Source organism: Tyto alba, unplaced genomic scaffold (genome assembly GCF_018691265.1).
Source record: "Tyto alba isolate M040663 unplaced genomic scaffold, T.alba_DEE_v4.0 Super-Scaffold_18, whole genome shotgun sequence".
Lineage (NCBI taxonomy): Eukaryota > Metazoa > Chordata > Aves > Strigiformes > Tytonidae > Tyto > Tyto alba.
Window position 1 is genome coordinate 5,317,824 of NW_024881280.1, and position 22,081 is coordinate 5,339,904.

A 22,081-nucleotide genomic window follows, 5' to 3' on the forward strand; every position below is an offset into this window, starting at 1 on the left:
AATTTTATATCTGCATGGATTGCTCTAGGCAATTTGGGTCATTTTCTCTTCATATACTCCCTTAAAATTTTACATAAATAAATATGAGCTGCTCAGCTGATACAATCAGCAGTTGATACTCAAATTAAACATTTTCTTAATGGAACTCACCACCCTTTTCAATTTCATTGCAAGTGGAGACTTATTCAATACTGAAGCCTTCGCATACTATAATTTTGGATCTTCACCACAGAAAACAACCTGGCAGGAAGAGATGGTACTGAGGGACTTCCTTAACTATGTGAAAGCTACAGTCCCACTCATTTAATTTGGTTAGAAAACAAAATCATAACCAGCAAGAACAAACTTAGGAGAAAGACGCGATGCAATTTATCCTTCCTGAAATTTGCTTTGAGAGATTCTGCCACTGAGTGTGGAAGCTTGATGACCTTTCAGACTTACAGAACTTACAAAGAAGGTAAATTACCATGAGTTGAGGAATTAGAGTCTAAAAGCAAGATTATCAACTTGAGAAGAATCGTCTTAAGATGCACTTAGAAGCACCAGAATAGATATTACAGTACAGATGCAGAGACTTTTTTCCATTTAACTGCATAAAATTTTATAGCTGAAAACAACTACACAGAATTTTGAAGTGAAAACACAAAGAAAGAAGGGCATAGGAAAAATAGACAAACATTCAGAATGTCCAGTAAGCAATCTGTTATGCCAAATTTCTTCCTTTTGGAAGTCAATACTTAATTTGTTCAAAGCTTCAGAGGTAGCTGTTCTGTATAACTAATTTTATCATACAAGCATAGGTAGTGATTACTGACACAACCAACATAAAGTCTACAAGAAAAGATGAACACATGTAGATTATAAACTGAGAGCTGACTGACAGCTCCAGAGTTGCTGTATTTGAAAGCCAAGAAGCAGCAATAAATTCCTTAAAATGACTGATGATCAGTGAAGACATGACAGAAGTTGCCAGACCAAGGTCATTACTGTTTTTTTGAAGTGCTTAAGAAGCTGTATAGCAAACTGAAGCTGAGAGAACAGTAGGTGTAACTTCCCATCTTCCTTACAAGTCTAAAATCAAAAACCTGCAAGAAAGTAACAAAAGAATGTATGTACTTATTCCTTTCACAGAATCATAGACTGGTTTGAGTTGGACAGGACCTTAAAGCCCAACCATTCTCACTCCTCTGCCCCGGGCAGGGCCCCCTTCCCCCAGCCCAGGGGGCTCCCAGCCCCGTCCAACCTGGCCTTGAACCCTTCCAGGGAGGGGGCAGCCACAGCTGCTCTGGGCACCCTGGGCCAGCGCCTCACCACCCACACAGGGAAGGATTTCTGCCTTAGATCTCAGCTAAATCCACCCTCTTTCAGTTTAAAACCTGTTACCCCTCATCCTATCCCCACACCCCCTGACCCAGAGTCCCTCCCCACCTCTCCTGTCCCCCCTTTAAGCCCTGGGAGGCCGCTCGAAGGGCTCCCCGGAGCCTTCTCTTCTCCAGGCTGAACCCCCCCAACTCTCTCAGCCCGGCCTCCCAGGGGAGCTGCTCCAGCCCCCCCAGCATCTCCGTGGCCTCCTCTGGCCCCGCTCGAGCAGCTCCGTGTCCTTCTGCTGTTGGGGGCCCCCGAGCTGGCCCCAGCACTGCAGGGGGGTCTCACAATAGAGGAATAGAAGGGCAGAATCTCCTCCCTCAACCTACTGGTCACGCTCCATTTGATGAAGCCCAGGATGTGGTTGGCTTTCTGGGCTGCAGATGCACATTGCTGGGTCATGTTGAGCTTCTTGTCAATCAACACCCACAAGTCCTTCTCCACAGGGCTGCTCTCAACCCCTTCTCTGCCCAGCCTCTTCCTCCTTATAACTGAAATATTCTATTATATACCAATTAGAAGGGCACAAAATAAAACATAAAATATCATTTAAGCCTAAGAATCTACTTGTTAACATGAGGGTGGTCAAACACTGGAACAGGCTGGGCAGGTTAGTGAAGTCTCCATCCCCAGAGACTGGACACAGACCTGAGCAACCTGCTCCAGTTAACTCTATTTTCAGCAGCAGGGTTAGACTAGATCTCCAGAGATACTTTTCCAAGTCCGCTACTCTGTGATTCTGTGAAATAAACAGAACTCCTCAGCAATTTTAACTTAACCAGCATTTTTTTACAGCTTTAGGTGTGAAAAAAAATAATTTCTTAAGTGTCTAACATGCAAATGTATAATGTATATTATCTTTGACATAAACAGCAGTAAATTTTTAAATACCATAACTTCATAACATATCTGAAGAACAGCTTACCCTCTCCATGATAGCAGGAAATAAACACAACTTCATCATGGGCTTGGAGACTAACAAGTGATTACACTAGTCCAGCAGCCAGTGAAATTAATAACTGTTTAAAAGAAAAAATAAGGTCTCTTTAGTGTCACATTCTATAAGAACATCTTCCTTCTGATTTGCCCTTGTATCATAACATTGAGAAATAACTTAATTCTTCATCTTAAAGTATCACATTTTCTACTTTTTATTTAACTAATTATGGACTTTCCACAAAGACCAATTACTTCATCAGAATATTTTTAATTACCATCTTTCATTATACCTAGATTAGATACAATGTGATCTAGCAATCAAATAATTAAATCAAAGAATATTTTAGGCTCTGTATTGATTTAGTGAGTAACTTGTACAAGCCAGCCTCACCAGGCCCCCATTTCCCTTGTTAATATTTGCCAATCCCAAATGATGTTTGAAGTTGAATTCATTAATATTTACAGATATTATCAAATCTGCAGCTGAAAGATGTGATAAATTGTGAATGCAAGATAAAAATCTGCATAATCAATTGTAATTCAGCTATTTAGCAGTTTTGTCAAGTAATTGTTTCCTCATCTCTAAGCATTAGTCCATGTTCAAAATACCAGCCAAAACTTTGAAATTAAAAAGAAAAATCAATGATGGAATATTTATTTTTAATATTATTATTTATCTTTCATTTATTTCTAACCCTAATTTTTTAAAAATTAATAGAAGAGTATCATGTATATTCTTTCATGTATGTTATGGTTTATTAATAGTATAAATATGTTAAGGAAACCTTACAAAGAAAATTAATTTTCTCTTAATTACAATATTAAAAGTCACTAGAATAACCACTTAGTGCAACTGGAGATATGGAGAAAATAATACACAAATTAAATAGCCCTTTAAAAGAATGCTGTAGCAGAGGAATACACTCCCATAATTTCAAGAAAATTCCTGCTATCTTGCAAAAAACATAGACTCGCTTCATAACTTCTTAACCTAAAAACATAATTCAGCCCTCATAACAAAATCCTTCTTTGTTCATTTTGGTATTTATTAGAGACAACATACACACGAGTTCTTCCAAGCCTTGACTTTTGTGAATTCTAGTAATACCTTTGGATGCATATAGATTTGTACATTTCAGCAGTGCCCTCCATTCTTTTTGACAGACAGTACTGGGAGGGGGAGGAGGGGGGCAAGCAGGAAGCTTATGCTTATTTTCACCATCATTTTAATGCTTCTTTAAGATGACTGGGTCAGGTCAGCCCTCCCAGAGAAAGAGAGACAGTCCGCATTGCTTGGAGAGATCCTGACTATGCTCAGGTCCAGGAGGTTCAAGAAATTGTTCAGTATGGCAGTTGAGAATTCCAGTACAGGTGTTTGCAGCCCAAGCAAGGAAATTACAGTAAGGAGCAGGCTACCTGACCTCACACGTCATGGGAAGAACTTCCAGCAGATCAGAGGGCACTGTGAGGTTCACAGTTTCTAGTCACTGAAAACTGTAACCCAGTGGAAGCAACAGTACACTCACAATAACAATGTGGGCAGGGAAAAAATTGTTAAAAAAAAAGTTACTTTTCTTCTGTCTTCCCTATTCACTCAGTTTGCAATACTTAAAATGTTAATTATCCTAACTGTTATTCTAATAAAACTTGTCACTTTTTAAATTAAAAAACATTTGGTCTCCTTTGAGGAGCTAATTATAAGAAGAAAGCCTAGCAGAACCACATCAAAATTATGGCCAACTCAGGGTCCCATGCCCCTGTAGTTATTAAATTTATTTCTAAAAGAGAAAAAAAAAAAAAAAAATCAATGGAGAACAAAATTTAAGTGTTAATACTAATCCTACTTCAATTATATATCTTCTGGTCAGAGATCAGGAAAAAAAAAAAAAAAAAAAAAAAAAATCCCAGAACATTAAATAATTCTAATATAACCGACCAAACATTCTCAAAATTCTGTTACATGAACACCTCATGATTCAGTTATTACAATGGCAGTGGTTCAGAGACATCCATAACCACAGCACCTGGGGTTTTTAAACTGAAGGTATACACAGAACACTGACCTTAAAACAGTTGAACAGGGCTTAAGAATTAATCAGAAGAAAGAACTTTTTAAAACTAGGTAAGACATATCAACAATAAGAACACATACCATTTGAAAATAGTAATTACAACTTTGTTTTATATACAGTAATAAATGTAAGTGCTTACCATTTTTGTAACATATTGCATTTGAAAGCTTGAAAAAAGATACAGTAATTTCAAATTTTTTTGACAATTGATGCACTCTTAAACAAAAGAGGGAATTGTACCTTGAAAGAAAAAGAGCAGCTTGCTTGTCAAATATATGCAAGATTGTCTGTCAAACACTTAGAGAAAAAGTAGCTGCTGATTTTTCTTTTAGAAAGATAAAAGAGTCAATTGCAGAAACAATACACTCCTCCACGGAAATTATATATATGGACTCATTTTAATAAGCAATGGATAAAGCAGTCTTCAATTTTACAGTCCCTTTTAACTACTAAGATAGTACATTAAGCAGAAACACAGCAAAGAAGTTACCTTTTGTCTTATCTGAACTAACCAAATGTCCTTGTAAGATAAAAATTACCTTAGCAAATGGACAGGACAATTATATAAGAGTGAAGGTTTATTTGTTCTTGTTTACTTACTGTATTGACTCCATACAACCCTAATCTAATACAACCACAGTCAAGAATTAATAATAAAAATTCAAACATCAAATCTAACATCAAGCATGACCATCCTCCAGAGTAATAAATTAATAATCTACTGATAGCCCTTGCAGAAACTTCATTCTAAAAGAAAGTAGGAAGAGCGAGAATCTGTGGAAGCAATACAGTAAAAGACTAGACTATGCAAGTGAGCAAGATATAACTTATGTTAAAAAATAAAGGACTTCTGACATTAAATTGCTTCTTACACTTGCAAACAAAGGCATAACAAAAACCGGGGATTGGGAGCTGAGTCTGGATAAATTTGGCTCATTAAGAAGGGGAAAGGAGTTCCTACACCTGTAAGTGTGTAACAGGTAAAGGAATCAGCCATTGAAACAGATGATTTCATGAGGTAACAGATTCTCGGTCACTCATTCACTTTAAACTGCAGTACCAAAAATGCTTACAGAAAAACACATAGTAGTTCAATCAAGAGGTTGAAAAGAATTGGGGCTTCTGCCCTGCATTAGTCAGATGAGAGTTGATGAACTGAAATGTCCCATCCATTTCTTAACTTAGAACTTACTGCGTTCTCAACGGAGCACAGAACTTAATACCCCTAATTCTGTGAAATACTTTGGAGATCAGTAAAACTCTAGAATAAAGAAGGTCAATCCTCTTAGCCCATCAAGCAGCATAGCGAAAGTATTGCCATGGTCAAGAGCCACATAGTACAGCACGTATCCTGAAAAGATCAAGTGTTCAAAAGCTTCCCTGAACAAGACTGGGTAGAACATCCTGCTGAACTTCACTAATGCTGGCTGACTTCTTCCAATACCTGGGCATTTCTGTGAACCAACAGCCCCTGTATCAGCGTGACCCCACCACTGGTCACATGATGTGATTCTCAAGTGGGAGCTGCACTTAAAATGCATGTAAGCTACTGATTTGCCATCGCTTCCCTAGAAGAATGGACCCCAAGGCACTCTAGCATGACCTAGTTAAAATGTATTCAAACATGCTTACTGATCTTGCTAATCTTTCAGACAGCCTTCTAACCACAACAGCCACATTTTTAAATTGTTTTTTTCCCTCCAAAAGCCACAAAGCCTGATTTCAAAACTATGTTCTCCAAATTTTATCAGACAATTCTCTTTAAATCAAGATGAATTTCTCATTAGAATCTTAAAGAAGAAAACGGCTGATTGTCTAACATCACTTACACAACAGTAAGGTAACATCTTTCATACTACAGGTGGTTCCACAGACAAGAAGTCACAAAGTAATGAGATGTTTCCCCTATGGCCAAGATGTTACTTTGTTCCATAGTGTTGCATTAGAATCCAACTTTATCAGAATCAAACACACAAATGTTTTTCCTTTCTGTTCCAGTGCTTTTCTGGGACCAAAGTACAGCTGCCTCTTCTGCTTGGGGGAAGTGCAGCTTCTTAGTGGTAACATAATTTAGATACCTTGGGGAGGTAACAGAGGACAACAAAAATGATGGACATTCCTTAGCTAATACTCAATTTTTCCATTCTTGCTGGTGCTGAAGCTCTCCAATAAATCTTCTTTTCCATCAGCTTACCCATGTCTTTCCTTAATGGCTGCAAACTTCAGAAGCAAGATCAGAAGTAAGATCTTTCTTCTTTTGGCTGGCATCAAAGCAACATGCAAAATCTAATAACCAAGAAACTTAACATCAGCCTGTTCACAACTCAGCTGGATGTTTATAAATCAAGATGAAAAACAGGCAGATGAGAGAGCTGCTGAGTTTGTAATAGTTATGCAAAAATGCATGACACTTGGCAGCCATAAGAAAACTGGAGTGCTATTTGCAACCAGGAGGTTTTGCAAACTCAAAGCATAGTCAAGGCTATGTGGTATTCAGAAGCTGGAAAAAAAGAGTCACAGGGCTGAGCTAAAAGCCTTCCTTGTTACACATGGGAGGCTTGGAGACAGGGTAATTTGACAACTCAGTAACAGAAATGCCAGAATACAAATTTGAGTGGGCCACATCAGGGAAAGAATGTCTGAAGAGATCATTATCTAAATAATCAGACTTGCTTTGTATCACCACTTTCTAATATAAATTGAACTGTGTTTTCTGCAGTGCTTTTATTAGAAAAAAAAAATACTGAAGATGGTAAATGCTACTATTGCCATATGATAAAGAAGTACTTGCCCTAAGTTTAATTCCACTGTGCCACAACAGATGTATCTTAGCCTGTAAAAATTCCCCTTGGCACTCCATTTTTCCTTCAAACAATTCTATTTTCAAACTATTTTACTTTAGCACACAGAACTTTACACACTACAAAGCACAATAAAGAGATCTAGTGAGCTAATTCAAGTATGAGAAGCTATTTACGTCCATTAGCGTATAGGTCCATGCTGCCTAATTTACAGTGGTTTACAGCTTTCACAGAGCTCCATGACACCAAAACTTGATTGCTTCCTGTATCTGATCTTCACCATCACCATAGCTCAAGTGCACTGCTGATCTAAGATCTCTTCTTTTATTTAAAAGTGACAGAACTGAAAAACTCAAAGTACTTTGTACAATAACAAGGCTATGAATAAAACAGGACTGTGAAAGTTGCAAGTCAAAACCTCACATACAGCTGCCAACAGCTCTTCCTCTCAAAATTGGTGTGACATACTACGGGAAAATGACAGAAAAGTTTAAAACCTACTGAGTTTAAAACACCTTTGAAGGTATTAGCTTTTTCTTTAACTACCTTTATATCAAGTATTAAGATCAGACTGTTAATCAGAATTCCCACTTTTATTGATAACATAACTATCATGAATTCACAAATTTGCTTTCAGACCGTGATAAATATTAGAAACTATCAGCTTTAGCAAGCTATTTTCTTTAATATGCAAGATGGGGGGGAGGGTGTGGGGTGTGTTTGTGTGTATATCTATAATCAATAGAAATAAAATGAAGTTAATTTTTTTTTAACAAAGAATAATCTATGTTATAAACTAAGCATTCTAAAAGTATGACCAATTATTTTGTCATATAAAGTCTGTAACTATTAAAACAATATGAATACTGTATAGTAAACAAGAACTTAAAAGCTAAATTTGCATTTTTTCTCATAAGTAATTCTAAGTGAAATCCCATTCAAGCATTTCAGACTGGTAATAAGGAACATAATGCAGAGATTGATATATCTTTTTAAAAAGGTCAAGAACCAGGGAAAACCTACTATCATGTGTTTTTCTTACCATTTCCTAGGCAAGCTTACAAGATTATCCAGAAAGCAAGCAATTAAATTCATAGAATCACTGCGTATAGACTCGTTATTTGGGAGAAAAGCAGTATTTTCCTTTGTGGTGAACACTTGGTAAAAAGGCTGTGACTATATCACAGCCAGCTGCTCCTATGTTCAGCAGTCCTCCGGTAGTATCTCCCAACTCCTTGAATTTGGAAATTAGTCTTTTTCCATATACTCTTTTTTATACTAAATATTATCTTCTTATTCCTGCTTTTAGTGTGTGTGTGGGGGGGGAGTTTAGCCCTTCCCTTCAACTTTATTTCTGCATAGTTCAGAAAATGGAAAGCTGCCCACCATTCCCCCGGGTGGCGTTCGCGGGAGCTCTCCATGGTCCTGAGCAGCCTCCTGCGGGAGGCACCCGCGCCAGCAGCCCCTGCGCTGGAGTCCGGCTGCGGCCCAGCTGCCGAGAGGAAATCTGCTGACAGGTTCTTGTTTCAGCAAAGAGAGTCTCGGGACAGAACAACCTCGAAAGGTAAAGGGGAACCTGGATGGCATTAGAGTTCAGCTCCACGGGAAGGGAGGAGGATAAAGTATCTACAACTCTACTCCTTAAGTTATTCACAAAATCAAAAAGCAACAATGAATCGAGAAAACAATGAAAATCAGTCTACTACCTCATCTGAAAACTAGAAACTTGCCATTAAAACAAATGGCAGCAGAAGCTAAGGGGAGGGCAAGGGCTTCTCCTTAATACCCCCAAACATTATATACATGATTATCTATCTTGAGGTGTTCAAAAGTAAAGTACTGTCTTTTGAAGTTGGTTTTGCTAAAATCAGAACATTTTAGACAGAGGAGTACACTGAACAGACTTTTAAAGACCTTGAGCAACTCCATATCCAGACTTAGCGGTCAAGGGGCAATGTGAAGAAAGAAAATTTTGAGACAGAATTGGTCCTGTAAATCTGACAGTACACGATACCAACATCATTCTTACATGAAAATTAACTTTTTGATGACAGGGTTCTAAAGGATAGAAGGCAGGTTATAATAGTGAGGCATTAAAATATCACTCCTATAAGATAACAAGCTGCTTAACACTAGCGAAGGTTCTACATCGACATGACAGCTGAGTGCAAAGACAGGGGGATTTTATAACAAAACTAGACAGTCTTTTAGAAAATGCTGGGAAGGAGCTGGTGACTTCAAGTCGATGCTCACTCCCAGAAGCAACACAAAGTAGCAGAAAAGAAGTCTTTGGAGTACAATTTAAGCTGTCAAACTACAACTTCACTACAACTTAAGTTACAAAACATTATAATGACCTGGGGTTTGCTCCCTGTGACACATCAGCCAAGCAGAGAGGTGGTGATGAAGCTTAACTGGAAGATACTAAATTGGTAGGCCACAGAATTTGAGAAGCAAATTCCTATATGCATAAAAGCTATAGCAAAAATTTTTAAAAGCACAATAGCACTAAAAGACTTGACAGAGATTCTGTAGAGCAAAATGAGTTGTAATAGCACAACTGAAATACAGGACCAGAGCAGGAAAGCTCAATGAAGTACGTGCATTAGCAGCTACTAGGAAGGAACTGAAACTGATGATCCCTACATTGAAATCTTTCTTCACATGACGACAGAAGAATTCTTGCAACTTGAAAATGCCAGTAAAATGACCAATAACAAATCATCAGGACCAAACTGTAAAAACTGTATCCGCATACCTCTTCTAATAGAATTCAAGTAACACAAAACTATTAAAGTTTCACCATATTGTATCACTTAAGATTCCATAACAAGGGAATATGACCATCAGTTTTTCAAAAAGGCTCTAAAGAGGACCTGAGGAACATCAGATCAGTAAATACTACTACTATATCAGGTGAGTAAGAGGAAACGACAATACACATCAGAAATAGTAGGCACATGGATAAGCACCAAACACTGGGAAATAATCAAAATTGGTTTTGTGAGGGAAATCATGCCTCAGGAGGTGACTAAGTTTTATGAACAATTAAATTAGCATGAAATTAAGGGAGACCCTGTTGATGACACATATTTGGATTTAAGAAGGCACTATTAAATTGTGAAATTCACTGTAATTAAAATGTGTTTGAGTTTAAAAAATTGGGTATGTTAAAAAATGGACTTAAATAGTCTTGCTAGAAAAATCCATCCAGGGATATTATATTGCACCTATCTTAGAACGACCCAGGGTCTAGAAGCTCAGAAAGCCAGAAGGATCATTGCTGCTTGCTTCCACTTCTCCCACAGATAACTGCTACCAACATTTGAGAAGGACAGGAAAGCTTTTCAGACAAAAGCTCAGATCAAATTAATTTTACAACTGACTGTTTCTGTCTGGATTTTATATAGCCATGGTCATTGATGAAAATTCAGTTAAGTGAAGAACAAAAGTGAAAGAAATTGAAACAAAATACAGTAAATCAACACTGCCCCAGCATTCAGTCCATTCTGATAAAGCTTTGATACAGTTCTCAGAGTCTTCAAGCTACCAAATATAATAATGATCATGAACTTCTGAAGCACCAGAGTTGGGCAGACTATTTTTGTTGTAACAATTTCAAAAGCAATTATAAGGGAGTTGGCTGGAGTGATATATAGTGCATGTCTATGCATTTGGAAGTAGGCAGCATGAGTGGAATTCTGCAGATACACAAGTCCACACTGCTGAAGAATTTAGGGATGCCTTTTGCAAACCGAAGTCTTACTGTGTCAATGATAATAGAGATTAAAAGTTAGTAGAGAAAAAAAAATATTATTAAGACCACTTTCTGTCACATTCTTTTATGAAAATCAGTATCAAACCATAGAAAGAAAGAAGCCACAATGTGTTACCAGTCATGTGAAACCAGAGAAAGATGAGGGGATAACATGCAGCCTAAGAATTTCTGCAGAATAAATGTTACAAAAGTTGTTTGGATGGTAAAATAAAACACAAAACATAACTGTTTACCTGTAGTTATAAAATGGCTTATTTGTAAGTATTAGAGCTTACAGAAACCAAACTATTACAAGATACATTTTGTTTGACAACTTTGTTCTAATCAGAGAGCTAGCCATTCCTCATAGCAAACTGATTGAAAAATCCCAGTAATTAGTTTTGTAAATGCAGTAATTACTGTGCTCTTCTATGAAATAATAGGGCATTTTTAGAACAAACACGGTTAAGGGCTCCAAAAAGCAGGCTATCCAGAAAACAAGATCAACAAAAATTTGTAATTGCTTGTTTCCAACCAGTACAGTTTCCAAAAAAAAAAAAAAAAAAAAAAAAAAAAATCATTTGAAACACAAAAGCAATCTGTGAACATTAAGTCCTACAGAAAAAAATACTAACATTATAATATATACTGAATGTTTGAAACATTGCTATTTCTTCCTAACTAGTTCCTACAGTCAGCTTTAAAATGTCCTTTCTGCAGGCATGCAGCCCCTTGAAGATGAATCAAACACCTCTGTTCATTGTAATACAATAAGCATACATACAAATTGATGCTGTGTTTGAGTGGGAAGGGTGGATTAGTTGTCCTCCTGACTTATAAGAGGTAAACTTATTTCTCATCGCTTTTTACATCCTAATGAAATCCGTGTGTGTAAACACTGCGTTCATGTTTTAATTTACAAATCACACCATTTCATGTGTACATTTACTATTTAACGCACAGGCAGATTGTACTTTCCAAAACAGTGTAATAAATAAAACTGTGCTCACAGGTTGTCACATGCTGCTGCTGGTATAATTCAGTCCTTCCATATTCAAAGGGCTTATTGTTCCTGCCTTGCACCCCTAACTTAGATTCTGATCCTGCAACTGGCATTCACAGAAGCATCCACACACCCAAAGTGTTGGCTGCAATCAATATACAAGAATTCTCAGAAACAAACAAAATGGAACCCGACTACCGACATGATTTCACACATTTTGATTTTCCAAAACTGGTGTGAGTTATTTCTAATCTTTTTAGAATGATATTCAGCTATCAATTTGGAGAAGAACTATTCATTTTTCCTCTTATTTACATGCATATCTATAAGTGATGTCAAATAAATAAACTATTTAGCAAATTCACTTATCAAGGAGGAAGAGAACCACACAATACAAACACCGCATTTTCAGTGCAATAGTGCCTGGCCTATTTTTTAATCACGTTATATAGAATAAAAGATTGAGAATGCCAAAACATCAGAACTCATAGGCTTCATTTAAAATTTAGGCAATCATAAAGCATTATATTTTAAGTCTGTCTGAAGCAAAGGGGGGTCAATTAAGATAGTAAAACTTGTTTTCAAAGTTCAGGGCACACTATATGCTTTAGATTCTAAAAATTCTTAATGTCTGCTATCCAAATATCTGAGGAGTACGTGAAGAAAGAGAAAATTTGACAAATAACACTGATGAAGTGGTAACTGATTTTCTCCCCACTCACCATCCGTCACCAGAGTTTAACACAATACTACCAACACAATGAGCACTGGATTTCTTTCTTTAGAACAGACTGCTTACATCTGACTGAACTTTTCAGATATACCAGTTCTCCTACAGCTTTTGCCTTCTGCACATACATATGCTTTTATAAAGACTGAATCAATCAGCCACCAAAATTCTGAATGAATTGTATTTTAGTCTTCTTGTTCTCAACCTGCATAACTTGTAAACATCAACTTGTAAAGACATCAGTATCAAAACATCTAATGGTATCATTTCAATATCTCAAATGCAATTCTAGTTCATTCAAACTTGAATAAACTTGGACCACATCTATCTGTCATTTTCAGATTTTTCATAAAGTCATGAACTTGAAATGAAATGTAATACTAATTTGAACACATTTGTAGATTGGATTCAGTTCTTGAGATGCTGAGTAATACCAATTTCACTCGAGGTTGAAAATGCTATTAGTTCCTCTAAAAACAGTCTTATGGTCTCCTAAGCCACCTTTTCAGGTGTTGATTAAAGCCATATAAATGACTTCTAGATTGTTAGTAGCTGCTACTGCATTTATTTGGAGTAGAATCTTAGCCTTTCCTTTTACGTAGTTAAACATCTTGTATGGCAAAAGGAACACTCACACTGAATTTCTTTCAGAAAACGTGTCACAATTTTGTGGTAACATGTCTTCTTTTTAAATTCAGAACAAAGTGTTAAATCCCTTCATTAAACTATAACACCTAGGTTAAACGAGAACGTTGTGCTTTTTTATTTTTACACAGAGTGACACTACTAATCACTTCTGTCATTGCTATCTCACCTTTCACTACCACAGTATCTGCCCAACAAAAGTGAATGTTAAGTCCTTTGCTACATTCAGTGTAATGCGTTAGCAGTTTAAAATATCTAAAGGACTGGTGGCAAGGTATCTGACTTCACACTACGATCATCAGTTTTCAAAAGCATAAGTGATGATGGACATCAGTGTCCATATATCAGGTGGTCAAAACTGATGTAATCTTTCTTAAATAAACAAAACCAAAAAGAAGCTGCCTGGTGAATTTTTTTTATCTATTTACTAAATGCATTTTAAATCAATATTAAAGACAGCAACACTGAGGGAAAGAGCAAAGAGAAATGTAACCAGGCATGTACAAAAAAAATTCACGCAATATCACAACATTCTACTACTGTAGTAGCCCAGGGTATTTTTATTAGCTAATGATTTTCAAAAACTTCTTTACAAATACCAGCTATTTGGCAGATGAGTTTTGTTTTCCCTTGGAAAAAAGGGAGTGATGTGCTTATATTTTATGATTGTAAACTGTCAATGGCTATTTCATAGAAATATATATAACATTTTAAAAAGTTCTTTAATTGACATATATAAGAAACAGTACTTCATACCTTTATACAGAATCATTTCTAAATTGACTAAATATTTATGAGTAGATTTCATAAAAGTTCTCTAGAAAAAACTCTCTATGCAACAATGGCTGGAAGAGAAATTATGTACTCTGAGTTTATCTCACTGTGATTCATATAGGTGGCTCCAGAGAGAAATAAAAGACTTCGGATCCAGTACTCATTAACTCAAAAAACTATGAGTTTGGGGATTTTTATTTATTTCATACACAAAAAGTTAAACTTTTAAAAACATACGTGTGATGGAATACCTATTTTAAATATATCAGTATACCTTGCTTTTCATAGCAATGATAATAGACAGAAGCCCACAATAGCATTAGGTGATCAAAAACCCAACTCCAGGACTTAAAAAAAAAAAAAAAAAACAAAAAAAAACAAACAACGGTCTCCTGATTTGCTTTTAATGGATCCCTTAACATTTTCCAACCTGCAAAAACGATTCCTGATGCTAGCAAAACTAATGGTATACTGACAACCAGATCTACAAACAAACACAGAATTTTTTCATTTGTTTCAGATTACTAAATAATAATAAGTTTTTAAAGAAACTCGGTTATGCACAAGTATAAAAACATTTATGTGTTGCCAAAAGCCAGAACAGGCTTTAAAAAAAACATTAGAATATTCATATTACAATACACAAAAAGAAATTATACATGCGATAAACAGCAACAACTGTCAGAAAAAAAACATGCTTTACAGTTCTTTTTCTTAAGCAATGCACATTAAGACCATAACCAAGAAAATGGGAACATTTGAGGCCATTGTTCTGAATTATACCTTTAATGCAGTGAATTTAACTCCATCTAAAAACTCACACAAAATCTTAGTTTTCCTTGACTCAGTAATGAACCTAAAGCAGCAGTTTGACTTTTTTAAACCTGAACCAGAACAACTTGAACTAAACTGAAAAATTTTCTTTCTGGTTGCTATCCGAGTGCACATAGAACAATATTCATCAGAACATGGGGGGGAGGGGGGGGGGGAGCACACAGTGCTAAAGCTTCTTTACTACCAAATTCAGCTTTATGTTTACAGAGTGTAAAATTATTTTTTTAGTCTTTTCACATAGCATTCCAAAAGGCTTCCACATACTGTACCAAGTGATGCAAAGAGCCATATCTTCATGAAACGCTCCATGCACAGGTTCATTCAGTACCATTCAGATTATTTTTTATTCATTACCTGACCACAGGAAGACCTCTTTCCAAATCTCAATATGTACTCATTTCTAACATTCTTCACTCCTAATCTACATTAGAGAAGTACACAGAAAAAAGACACTTAAAATGTAAACATGTCAAGATAATTTAGAACCAAATATAATGCTAAAATTTCCTATACAGATTCTATTCAGAGAAACTCAGAGACTCTCCTTTCCAGCTAATTTATTCTTATGATGAACTACACATGACCCAGCACAGTTCATGAGCAGGGTAAGATGAATCCTTGCATTACACTGTTTCTATTATGAAAAATAACCACATATTCCTGCTTTTCTATTCCCTTATGGAGTTACAAATTCACAAAAAGACTGTTTTCTCTTTTCCCAGCAGACTTTCATTTTTCTAAAAGTGACTGTTGAAAAGCCTTGCCAAAACCAGGCAATCTAATTATAGTTCATTGATCAGGTCACCTCTACATTGGCTCTTCTTCAATATACCATACTTAAACACATATCCAATAACTCTTTTTTCACAGTTTCTTCAGATCTGCCTGGTACAGAAGTTAAGCTTAGAGCTCTTTTGCTTCAAAGACCAGATTTGGAATTCTTTTAAAATAAGGTTCTATTAAATACACCACCTTCTATTTTTCTGGTACAGAGACCAGTATAAGCAATAGTTACACAACAAAGTCAGTTCTATTTATACATATGAATAGGATTTGGTCCTAGTATAGAACTGTAGACAACTAAAATAAAGCTATATCCTATGGAAGAAGCACATTACGAGGGAGCAGTGTGGGCCAGCATTTCACTGTTCTGTTGAGGAAGCTTTCCCACATGCAAGCTTGGCATAAGCTTTTTTTTCTTAGCTTTGATTTGCTTGTTGGTTAGTTAGGGGCATCTTATTGTTTTAAGTGTTATGCTTTCTCCTCTCTCCTGCCCCTTTCTCTCAGATTTTTCACTGCTTGATAAAAAAAAAAGGTATATTATAGACCAAAATTGCTAAATGTTAGGATATGAACAAAAAGGCATGAAACCAAATAAATCATTGCAATCACACACTATCAAGGCATTCTTTACATACTCATAGTTCTGATGATTCTAGAAATTAATATAATTTTAAAATGTTCATGAGATAATTATCATTAATAAAATGAAGCGCAGGGGGGGTGGGAATCAACTTATTCTGGCAATAAAGAAAAACATCAGGTTCCATCAAAATGATCCCAAAATAATTCTTGTATTTCATATTAAAAAATAAAATAAAATAATAACTGTGACCCAGTTCTTAGCTTGTTATAAAATAACTTGTCTTCTCTGCTTGCTTGGGAAAAACATATTTATACAGTTCACTCCTTAATCTTGTATAGTTAAATGACAGGTGGGGAAAGATGACTGAAAAAAAAAAAAAAACACACACAAACAAAAAAAGAAAACACACACACAACAGAAAAACCTAGAACCCTCTCCACAATTTGAATTTGACTGCATGAACTGGTCCAGAGGAACATTGGGAAAAAAATGGCAAAATTCTTCTTGAAGAACTCTGAACAAGCAGTCACATTGAGCAATTTAGCTGCTAAAGAAACCTAATCAATTCATAGACACAACAATCTTTCTAGATGAAAGAAACACTTGATTATTCATCACAACAGGCCAGGAATTACACTGAAATCAAAAGAATTTACAGCATTAAGCAGACTAACAGAATAAATTGTATTTCAGAAAAAAACACTGTAAGTGTGCACAAAAAAAGACAACAGGAGAAAGCATTTGTTTATACTATACTGCTAAAAGGAATATAGACTTAAAATGAAAAAAGAGAAAAACAAAACCCTTTCCTGTGTGCGTTTGGGCACATAACATGCTTTTAAGGCCCCTAAAGAAATGGTGCAGATTAAGATCCTGTTGAAATACAAGACACTAACAGAAGTAGCTGGCAGGGACTTAGTGAGTGCCTACAGAGAAAGGTGATTTGGAAGAAGCACACATGTATGGAAGTACTAAATTGCTGCAAAGTTCTTATTTTCTATATTGAATTATCAATTAAGTTAATAATTCTGTTGCTTCTTTACAGCCTGTTTTGAGTCTCAGCACATACAGAGCTGGAGAAAATCCATAGATTTTGGGAAATCACACAGAACCTACTCATTATATTTGGCATGCACTAGGAAAAGATCTCATGCTTTCTACCATCAACTCCATCTCCAGATGATATATTTGCAACCATTACTAAATTATGAAAAAGTTGATGCAAAGGCCTAAGTGAAATGCAGGCAATAAGCAATCCTCTGATATAGGGCAAATGGGGAAAACCTTCAAGTACTGCCAAGTTTTAGGGATTTGTAGAGTTGAAGCCTGAGAAATCATTGCTCCAGAAAGACGCCTCAAAGAAACAAATGCAGAGTGAGGGGTGGCGAGCGCATGTTATTAAGAGACTCTCTGAAGCCATTAGAATGCATGATCTGCATTCCTCTAATTTTCTGAACAGAGCTGGAGTTTTCCTTTTTCTTGACCTTGCTTTGTGCATGCTCTCTGCTCCAGTGAGGCATCAACATAATAATCCACTCTAATATACATTGCTGTAAAATGCTCCCAAACTCAGAGATTATTTGACACTGGTGACATCCTAGCAGCATTGCCTGGAACACTGCTACTGTACTGAACAGCCAAAACTAAACACAAACTACTAGCTGAAAAATCCAGGGATCAGTTGAACAGTTCCAATTTAGTGATTTTGTATTACATTCACAGCACATGAAAATGCCATTACTTTTGACTTAAAGTGTATGCTTCGGAATAGAAGCAGTTTTCAGAGACGTATCATTTCAAATATATCATGAAGCACTGATGTAGAATGAATGTTTGATTTTCAGTTTTTGCAAAATAACTTCAGAAGTATCAGCATTTAACTTTTTATCAGCATATTAACTTTTCCCCTCCAACAGATCTTAGTAATTCAGGTTTATCATACAAAGCACGTCATATCATAGCACATTTTAAGAATTATCTATCAGTTAATGTCAACAATTATTAATTGAAAAACAGAGATTCCAGGTATATGAAAAATAGTTTCCCAGAATATCCCAGGAAAAAGAGGGAACATAAAATGATAAGAAAACATGGAGGTCAGCAGGCTGAAACAACTAGATGAATTGTTTGAATGGAACCAGTGGGAAAAAATTAGGGTAAGCATCTTTAATCTGGATGCTTATTTAAAATACAATTGGTTTAGTTACAGAGAAATAGAAACACCATAAAATATTTGGGGCAAAATATCTTAAGAACCTATTCTCATAGTATGGCTACACTAGAAAAAGTTTTATTCCAGCAAGCATCAGTTGTCATACTGTTGCTAATAGCGGCACATCACAGCATAAACACACTTGTTTTTGTAAATAGTCTGACTCCCACTCACAAAATCTTGTAACCACAGAAAGATGCACAATACAGTTGACATTGCAGAGCCTTCTTTATCATTGCCTAAGAAATGCTTAATGAATTGTTTTACAATGCTCTGTGGGATGCTAGTCATAGCATTCAGGCAATTATGAAAACTCAGAGTCCACTTCCCACAACTCCATTCGTCACTTTTTAGTATCCCTTTTTTTAAATTAACTGTGGCTCACCACACCAGTTTTCATTCTGCCACCCTCCAGAAGAGAAACGAATTCTTCTCAGATGAGTGTTAGGCACATATAACAATAGCATACATAATTTTTTTCGTATTTGTTTGACTTCAACAACTACCAAATCACACTGAAATGAAGACAAGATAATCAAGAAGGATGCATGATACAGATGGTGCACAAAAATCACCAACTGCTGCAAGTATTCATTGACCAGCTGCACAATACCGAGTGATGCTTTGGGGTCTGTGAAAAAAGCACTGAGTTATAAGATCAGTCACTGTTAACAGTTATAGGACAGTCAGCAATCTCCTCACACCCTTCAGTTTACATTCATGCCAAACACAACTGTCATGTAACACCACTGACAACAAAAATCAAGGTCACTTAACAGTGGGGCAAAATGGAATGATGGCCCCTCCGGAAGTTTGCAATCCCAGACCGCTGTCAGTGACCAGATCATCTATTTGAAGGGAAACATAAAGCAAAGAGCTATCATCATCACTTATAAAGAGCCACTAAAAACCTGACATCCTGCACAACACTGCAACTGTAATGGGTAAGAAAAAGAACATTTTTAGACAATCGAATCCCTAAAATGTGATCACTCAAGAGGAGAGACACATATACCAGTTCTGCCTTCCTCAGCCAATCTTATGCATAGAAGGGAAAGAAGTACTTTTCTATGTGAAAGAAATAATACCATCAATATTAAATTAAAATGGTTGGGCAGGAAGTGTAAAAAGCAGTCTGTTAAAAATAGGATTTTGTTAAAACATTAGCATTTTTCCTGGAAAGGCACATATTCAGTGGCAGAATTGCAATGCCAATATTTACGCTGAAGGATTCTACCTTTAGCCTGACAGGTGAAATTCTACACAGTGTCTAAAGAGGAGAAAGAAGTGATACAACTACTGCGTAAGAAGATGCAACATGACCCTTGAATATGCATTTGATTGGCTGAAAAGGAACTGATAATGCCTTGAGACAAGGATCAATTTCACAGAATTTAATACTCCTGTTAGTGTTACACATTGTAATTCAAATAGTATTTGTGACAAAAAAAAAAAAAAACATTACCAGTAATATGCTGACTTTGGTAAGGGTATGTTGATAACCTGTTAGCAGAGAACAGTATGTTACTGAGAACTGAACTGCGATTCCTGTTATACTCCAATATGTTTGTTCCCTCAGCAATAAAATGAGGTCTCCGTTCCATCTGAAAAGCCAATGGTAATCCTTCTTTCTTTTTTCCATCTAATGTTGACGTTTTACTAAATAGTCTTGTTGCACTGTCTCTAATACATCATGCCTCCCATCTCTGCTTGCCAAGTAGGCTTTTTACCACCAGAGAAGCTCAGAAAATCATTCCTAAGCTATGTCTTCCCTTCGCCTAATCACCATCAGTCTTTCAGGTATCTGATACCTCAACCAAAGGCCACTGACAGAAAGCACACATTTATTTTATTCATATTAAACAAGGGGGAGTGAGGGTGAGAACAGAAGTACCATTACATTTTTGCTATGAGAATCTCTCCAAATTAGATCAGTTTGTTTCAGGAGCTGTTTGTCACCACTCTCAAGAGAACTGTATACCATTCATCATAGCTTACAGATACCAAAAGGCTGCAGAGTGAACTGTTGAGTAGCTGAAGATACAAACGTAGAAACAGTTCACTAAAAATGGCCCAAATTTTAGAGGCAGTGGTGATTATGGCTGCTGTACGGCTGCTGAAGACAATCACAGCAAGCACTATACCCAGCATTGGTGATGCTGCACCTCAAATACTGGGTTCAGTTTTATACCCTGCACTGTGAGAAAGACATTGAGGCCCTGGAGCACATCCAGAGAAGAGCAACAAAGCTGGTGAAGGGTCTGGAGCACAAGTCTTGTGAGGAGCGGCTGAGAGAACCGGGGTGGTTTAGCCTGGAGAAAAGGAGGCTGAAGGGAGACCTGATTGCTCTCTACAACTGCCTGAAAGGAGGGTATGGTAAGGTGGGGGTTGGTCTCTTCTCCCAAGTTACAAGTGACAGGACAATAGGAAACAGCCTCAAGTTGTAGCAGGGATCATTTAGATTGGATATTAAGAAAAATTTTTTTCACCAAAAGGGTTGTCAAGCACTGGAACAGGCTGACCAGGGGAGTGGTTAAGCCACCAGCCCTGGAGGTATTGGAAAGAAATGTAGACATAGCACTTAGGGACACAGTTTAGTGGTGGACTTGGCAGTGCTACGTTAACAGTTGGATCTTAAAGGTCTTTTCCAGACTAAATGATGCTATGGCATGAAAAAGGCATCTGCTCAAAACTTTTCTGAAACAGCATAAGAACAAAAAGGAAAGGAAAAAAAAATAATTTAAAAAAATCAAGCAATGCCTTTTGTGCCATTCATATTTCCAGTTTACCTCACAAATCTGGCTTAAAAAATAGTTACTTTGGCCAACTAATTACTATATTGCTTTCAAAGAGTATTTCAGATCTTCAATGTATTTTATTTTTATGGCTTAGGTTGTGACATATTTTGTTTGCAATTAAATGATTTGGTAATACATAACCAGCAATTTTACCTGGTTGCCAGAATACAATAGCTTGTTTAATTTCATGGGCTTTTCATGGCCAACTAGGTTTTTAACATGCTTTGAGAGCTAGTTCTTTTGTTTCTTTTTCTTATCACGCACTTAGAGCTACAACCAGAAAATGTTGCCAGGGCGTGGAGGGAGAATGTCAAGCTTCCACGAGAACATAAAAACAATAAATACAAGCTACCTCCCTGAACTCACTTCACCCATTTGTCAGGCCTCATGTTGGTACCCAAAGTCTCCTTGCTTTCTTTAAGAGTCTGCAACCTCTAGCACATCCCCTTCCAGTGAATTAATTTTCACAGATATTACTACAGTACCCTCTTCTGAGTCTCGGAAGAAATCCACTTCCTAGCACTAATGTTCCTAATATATTCCAAACAGGGATAGCATGAAACTGCATCAGAAAGTCAAAAGCATGGATAGCAGCACCAGCATTTTAGTTATTCTCTTTTCCTCTTCTAGTAGAAACGACCTTATCACCCAACTTTTCATTATTTTCTTGGTTATCTTCTTGAATAACTATGATATACACAGAGGTATTCCTGCAAGTACTCAGCAGATGAGGTTGCACTTTTTTTCTGCTCAGTGGAAGGTCAAGAGGCAAAACAGACACAATT

At 36.6% G+C, this 22,081-nt stretch overlaps 1 protein-coding gene across 4 annotated transcripts in view; it reads right to left on the bottom strand.

Moving 5' to 3' along the window:
* The window catches only part of FUT8 (fucosyltransferase 8), a 138,716-nt gene that overhangs the window by 85,180 nt on the left and 31,455 nt on the right, over nt 1-22,081 (bottom strand). For 3 of the 4 annotated variants that reach the window (XM_042790589.1, XM_042790588.1, XM_032993386.2), the window contains exon 3: nt 2,291-2,384. The exons of the other annotated variant lie outside the window; for it this stretch is intronic. The gene's annotated coding sequence lies outside the window, so the exon portion shown is untranslated. The remainder of the gene's footprint in view (nt 1-2,290; nt 2,385-22,081) is intronic. 4 annotated transcript variants of the gene reach the window in all.